Raw genomic sequence first — 7,326 nt, 5'->3', positions numbered from 1 at the left:
TACACTGGCTCCCTGTAGCTCAGAGAATAGACTTTAAAATACTGTTGTTAGTTTATAAATCACTAAATAGCTTAGCACCACAGCACATTAAAGACCTGGTTCTATTGTATCAACCTTTCAGGCCCTCAGATATTCTGGTTCTGGTCTGCTCTGTATCCCCAAACAAGGAGAAGCAGCATTCAGCTTCTATGCACCACAAATTTGGAACAAACGTCTAGAAAATTGCAAAACAGCTGAAACACTGAGTACCTTTAAATATTGACTAAAAACCCACCTGTTTAGAGTAGTATTTGAAACCTAATCAATAACGAATTTAATGATGGCACGTGGCTTAATGTAATGTTTTGATTGTTGATTCTATGTTGCATGACTTAGCTCAAGGTTAATCCAATTTATGAACACTAATTTCAGCCAGCCGTTCTCTACCGTTTACTCCGGCTCTAACGTCTTACTGCGTTAGAGCCCTAAGTGAACCTCCCAGTGCTTGAGGAGGGAGCAGAGAATTGCTGGCCGAAATTAGCGTTCATAAATCAGATTAACCTTGAGTTAAATGCCACTTACACTGTGGAGCACCAATATCCAACTTGAAGCTAACTTCACTGTGGTATCAACATATGTGCAATCTGATCTCCAAGTTATGCCCTGCCTCTTCCGTGGCAACTCTCACAGAGACAAAAAATACAAGTCTCACACAGAAAAATACAAGTCCCATCCCCATTCATTCATTCATTCATTCATTCATTCATTCATTCATTCATTCATTCATTCAGCTTAGTGTTAGTTCACACACACATACATTTTCAACCTATTATTCAGAATAGTATGTCGGTATGCTTTGAGTGCGTGTGTGTGAGATATTTTAGTAGTTTATATGTGCAATCTTAGTATTTCATGTATGCATGAGAAAGAAAAATTGGTAACACTTTATTTGAAGGGGTGTGCATAAGACTGACATGACACTGTCATAAACATGACATAACACCTGTCATGAACATAAAGAAGTCTTTATGACAGTTGTCATGAAGTGTCATTCAGTAAATTATGACACTTTTAATGCAAAGTTGCTCTAAAAGTTGCCTTGAAAGTCCATTAAAAATGGCAACTTTGCATTAAATTATCATAATTTACAAAATCATGCAGAGTTGGCACTTTTAATAGACTTTCAAGCCAACTTTAAGAGCAACTTTGCATTAAAAGTGTAATTATTTACCAAATGACACTTCATGACATCTGTCATAAACATTCATAAAGACTTCTTTATGTTCATGACAGGTGGTATGTCATGTTTATGACAGTGTCATGTCAGTCTTATGCACACCCCTTCAAATAAAGTGTTACCAAAAAATTGTATGCACGTGTGATATTTTAATAGTGAATAAGTGCAATTTTAATATTTTGTGTGTGTGTGCGCGTGTGTGTGTGTGCATGCGTGTGTGTGTGTGTGTATGAGTCTTTAGTAGTGTGTGAGAGACAAAACATAGTTTTGTCCTAAATGGCCCCTCATAAGAGTGTGTGATCCTCTGCCCAGTCATCATGGGTTTGGGTTTCAGTTCTCTTCCCCTTCTCTCACAACCTACCTTCCTGTCTGACCATTCCCCGATAAAGGCCACTAGAGCCAATAAAACCTGTTAAAAAAAAAAAACCACTTCACTTACAAGCACTGAAGAGATTTTTCATGACCATTAAGATCACAAAATTGCTCAATCACAAATTCCTACATATTGTAAGGAATGTTTGGCAAAGCCCAGACACTTAAAAGCATTGGATACTAGGACTATGAAAGCAGGTGAGTCATTGGAGCGCTGTTCTAATCTGAATAAGAGCCACTTAATGCTGAGTGGAGGTGTTTCATATGGCCACAGACCACAAGCTCACAAATAGGACTTCTATAAAGAACAGTTGTGAAATTGTGAAAACTACCATAAGAAAAATATTGCTTTCTGATCAACAATAAACAGTCTAAAAAGATGCAAGGAACGTTTTTTTTTTTTTTATCAGATAAGTTTTTCATGCAGTTGAAATTTGATTCTATTCATCTTTCAATTTTTTTCGGGAGAGGGTTGGTCCCGTCAGACCGCCAGTTTCCAAAACCACACAAGAAATAAACCTTGCAGCGCACACAGAGTCAAAAACTTGTAGAATCTAAATTACCCCATCTCTGAAGAGGAGAATACTTAATATTTTATCTATGCTTTCAGTTATTATGTAACTTATTGGTTAAAAAAAAAAAAAAAGCTTAGGGTAATCAATTATATTTTATGATACAATCATCTGAATTTTTTGCTAAGCTTTTTCAACAGCATCCTTAAAATGCATTTCCAGAAAAAATATGAACACAAATACAAGCTCTTAGTGTTCAAAGGTTAAATTATCATGTACATCTTGTGTGAAACCATGCTAACATTTATGAAATTTTGTGCAAAAACAAAATAAATTTTAATTGGAGGAAAGTAAATTAAAACCCTAAATTGCTCCAGTCTAGCCCAAGACTGGAGCAAAATTTGGCCTTTTTTGGTCCAGGTGGCCCACCTGATACATTGTCCTAGTAAATGCGTACACTGACTAATTTTATTTCAAAATTATCAAAAACATTTAAGAATTGCACACTGTTCATACAAATGAAAATTGAACCATATTTAATGTCACTGACACATTAAAACCACTTACATGATTTAAAAATATGAACTACTGTGCTTTCATTGTGTACACAAAAGTTTTAATAATGCATATTTCTCCCAGAATACTCTAAATGCAGAGTGTTGCTGTTTTCATTTGTAGTGAATGGGGCGAATACCAGCGCCATCTTGTGATGTAATCAGGGTAAGTCAAAGCTGAGTACACAAAAGTGGAGGAAGTTGTTAGCAATTTTAGTGAAGATTTGAGCGATTTATCTGCAATTTTGGAGGAAGAAGTGAAGAAGAAGAGGGAGCTGGTTCTACTAAAGGACTGCAACACTATTTTTTGAGCCATATAGTTTAGGAAATAAACTATCTGGCTTCCTCCCCAAGCTTTTTGGGGAGGAAGAGTTCAATAGAGAATGGTTGGAGCTGGACATCTGTCACTTCCAAATCACTGAAAAGTATCACAATATCTATGATTCATCATTTATCTTTAATTCTGGTTTAATTCAAATAATTCAGTTACTTTAATGTAACTGGTTCAAGTTCTGTTTGTGTTCAACATAAATGTTATGCTATGCTGTTCATTAACCAAACTTCCTATTCCCCCTGTTTCCAAGTCTTGAGTTAGATTTTTCTACATCTGATTACAGATTATCAGTCATTGTTACATTTTGCTTGTGCATGTTGTCTGCAGAAAGATAAGAACTATTTTAACTAATTACAATTAGGTTAACAAAATATTTAAAACTCAAAGCCAACAGAGATGCCATCTCTTCGCCCGGTGTTCTGACGATCTGTACTACATGCGCTAGGTGGGAAAATCTGATGACGTAGCACAGATCGTCAGAACACCGGTGAAATTCCCATACACAGCTTTGCAGTGTCTAATGCCGACATCAGTGGTTTTATTTTTATCTCTTAATATCATAATTGTATTTGTCATCTAGGCTTTTATGCACAAATTAGAGATGATTGGTTGCTGGATCTCTGACAGACTGGTGACCTGTTCAGGCTGTACCCCGGCTCTTGCCCAAAATGTTTGCTGGAGATAGGCACCAGCACAGTAGCGACAAGGGTGTACAGAAAATGGATGGATGAATGGATGGTTGCTGGATCACTATGCTTAATGATTTGAATCTTCATAATATTAAGGTCTGAGCTCTACATAACAAGGATTATAGGTCCCAATGCTCAGAACTCTAAAACTGAAATAATTGCATTGAACGCATAGCAAACATAACTTGGCTTAGATTGTAAAATCAGTTTACTTTCTCAGGTTTTTGTAATGCCTAAGGTATTTGACAGATGTACTGGAAGCACAACTGACTCATTCGGTTCGCAGATTTCAAAAATTTGTTTCCAAGTGTTTTTTCATACTGACTTTGCACACCACAGTGAGGCAGGGTTCAAATATTTATATTTTACTTTGTTAAACAACGTTACAGTAAGTTCCACTATACGAATTATGTAACTTTTTTTGCCATTTGAGCAAAATAGTAAAAGAATTGTTAATTTATATATTAGATAGATAGATTTTTTAAAGTACATTAACAGCCTGACTCTAGTCCCTCTATTTCTATTGTACTCCTGTTAGTTCTCCTTCCAGCCTCCAGTGAGGAGTTGAGTTTTATTGCAAGAGGGACAAAGGAGTTCCTCAGTCTGTTGGTCCTGCATTTTGGAAGAAGCGGTCTCCTTCTGAATCTACTTTCCTAGTTTAGCAGGAAGAAGCCTGCCTCAATATTCAAAACACCTGGCCCCTAATCACCTCATGATGGATGGAGAGTATATAGGGAGACTCTCTCACCTGGTTGCTTATGCTGGCATTTGCTCACGTGTCGTTGGGAAGGTTGCTTGGGTTGCATGCAGTTCTTAAACTCTAACATCAGTAAGTAATGTTTCTCCTTCTGCATAAGATCTACAAATTCAGTGTTTGACTTGAATTGTTAAAATCTAGAAACCACTGGAAGTCTCCTGCTGGGTACTGGGGTGTGGCTGTAATTCACCCTCCCCACAGCAGTTTTCACATAAAACGGGTATGTATTGTTTGTTTGCACCCATAAAGCTGTATAATGCCAAAAATAACAATTATTTATATATAGAACATGTTGGAAAGCTGATCCTCCTGCTGTGGGCTGGAAAGGATCCTCTGGTTTGAGGTGAAGTCATCCAACTCTGCTCTGACACTGCTGCAGCTCACTGGAGACCCTGCTGTTTTCTTTCACTGTTATCTTGTATCATTGGTTGACTTCGTTTCATTTTTGTAACTGCTTTGTTTAATTTTGTGTTCTCGTTTAGTTTCTTAGTTTTGGGTTTTCTTTGGTTTAAATTTGTTACTTTGGAACATGTTTTTTTTGTGTGACCTCCAGCCTTGCTGCGGGTAGCAGCCATAGCTTCTTTTAGATTATTCTATTAAAGTATTGATATTTTTAATTGGTTATGTTGGAGGAAACCTCATTTTAGTCTGTGGCCAAGTTTAAATTGTAGTGTTTTTTTTGTATTTGCTTGTTTAACCCCACCCTTTTGTCTCCAGGCTGAGAGCTGAAGGTAGTGGGAGGGGCCTCCAGAAGACTGGACCTGTGTTGTGCGAGTGGCCGGTGTTGGGATTTCTTCATGATTGAATGCCTGTTCACAAGTGTTTGGGGTGATTTATTTTGGATTTATACATTTGTTAGGAACCAGTTCCCATTTGGACTGCCCTCCCCCTGCTGGTAGGCCTCGGTACTGTACACTCCCTTCCTATTGCGTTCCTTGTGTTTTGATTCTCTTAACATGAAACAATAAAATGTAATTAATTTTTTTGGAAGTCTTGTTCTCCTTGGTCATGAACCTCGAGCCTACTGGCAGTCTATTTCCTTGGGTGCAATTCCCAAGGTGGCGTTGTTGACGACTTCTGGTTACCCTGCTGTGAGGAGCAGAGTATCAGATCCCTACCTTAGTGTTGGCACACTAGCTGCTGATGGTGTGCAGAGGGTGGCTGGTGTTGTCCAGAACAGCCTGGAGTTTCTGTAGGGTTCTCATCTGTCACTGTTGCCAGAGAGTCCAGCCTTGTGCCAACCACTGAGCTGGCCCTTCTGATTTGTTTCTCCAGCTTGGAAAGGTCTGCCTTAGAGATACTGCCACCCCAACACACCACAACATATTCATTTTGAGATTTAACTATACACAGAACCTATTTGAAAATATTACCAAAAGTACAACTTTAGAAAAGCATTATTTGTATATATATTTTTACAAATGCATGCAAAGTGTATTTTTAAAAAGATTATCCAAAGTATAATTTTAGGAATATATTTAAGTGGGGCATGCCATTAGCAATGCATAAGGAGAGCAGTGACTGACCTGCGAAGCAGGTCAGTCACTGCCTCCATGCATTGCATGGCAGGCACCTATTCTACACCCAATAGAATGTCTCTTTATATCTTTTTCTTCCATTACCGTTAATGCGGCTCGTACCGCTGCGTGCCCACCCACAAAAGTATCAAATCGTGCTGCTCGATGCCGAGAAGGGAGCTATTTTTATTGGGGATCGGTGTTACGATGGCGACGTAAAAAGCGAAAAACGAGCAAAATTTCCAACTGCCAAAGCTTAGAGTGTAACTGAAACCAACTGACGCTTTTTTAGAGTGAGTAAAAGAGTGGAATTTTGACCCGAAAAATAATTTTGAAATCGCTCTCATGCGTGCAAAAATTGCTCTATTGGTATGAAAGTCGGTCATGACATTGATGCGTATGCCTGCTCCGGTAAAATGTTTTCAAATTTTCCCTAGGGCTTACGGTTTTCGGTCCAGGTGCTTCAGAGCAAAGTTTTGGGACAGGATAACTGACGCTCCTTCCCAGTGTTTTACATACATTTCTGAAAAATCTCTGAGCTCAGCGCACAACATTTTTCTCTCATCACTGCAATTACTGTGAATGAGCTACAGATATGAATCACGGTACTAAATGAGACGACAAATAGCCCTCTCATATGCTTCAAACGGTTTTTGGATCGGACTTACGGAACCCGAACGGGAAGCAGTCGTTCGGACTGCTTTTTCCATTAAAACTGACTGGGTGTCTCATAAAGATAGAAATCATTCTCAGGGCACTTTCATCACTATAGCAACAGAATACAGAGATAGGGAGAACTGCTGGGGTTTGGACTACAAAGACTCTGTAGTTCTAAATAAGGTGGAACACTTTAATACAGAGGGCTGAGCAGAAGGTCAGAACTACAACATGGCGGAACACTCAATTATTACAGAGGAGGGCTGAGCTGGCAGTTAAAACAACTTGCTGTTTTTGGCATTATACAGGTGGATTAACCAAACCACTGTTACATATTGGATTAGTGTGGTTATGAAAATTAAGTTTACTGAAAGTTTCAACATAAAACTCTGAAAATTGCACTGACAAAAGTTCATCGCCGTATGCGATGCAAAAATGAAAATCTTTTTTTTATGTTTTTTTTCTCAGGATAGTGAACTGCCTTGCGCAGCAAGGCAGTTCATTAGCATTAGCATTTCATGGGTGTCTCAAAGATTGAAATCCTTCCCCAGCTTTCTGTCTCTCACACACAGCAGTTGGCTGAGGGCCAATCGCTATAGCAACAGAATCCAGAGAAAGGCAAATCTGCTGGTTTGGACTACAAACCAGCAGCCATAACTGCCATAACTGTAGTTCTATCTATGGCCAAGACTCAGTTAAAACAAAGGCCTGAGCAGCA

This window comes from Poecilia latipinna, unplaced genomic scaffold (assembly GCF_001443285.1).
Source record: "Poecilia latipinna isolate Pla-1442-1.1 unplaced genomic scaffold, P_latipinna-1.0 Scaffold3374, whole genome shotgun sequence".
NCBI lineage: Eukaryota > Metazoa > Chordata > Actinopteri > Cyprinodontiformes > Poeciliidae > Poecilia > Poecilia latipinna.
Note: the sequence above shows the minus strand (reverse complement) of the source record.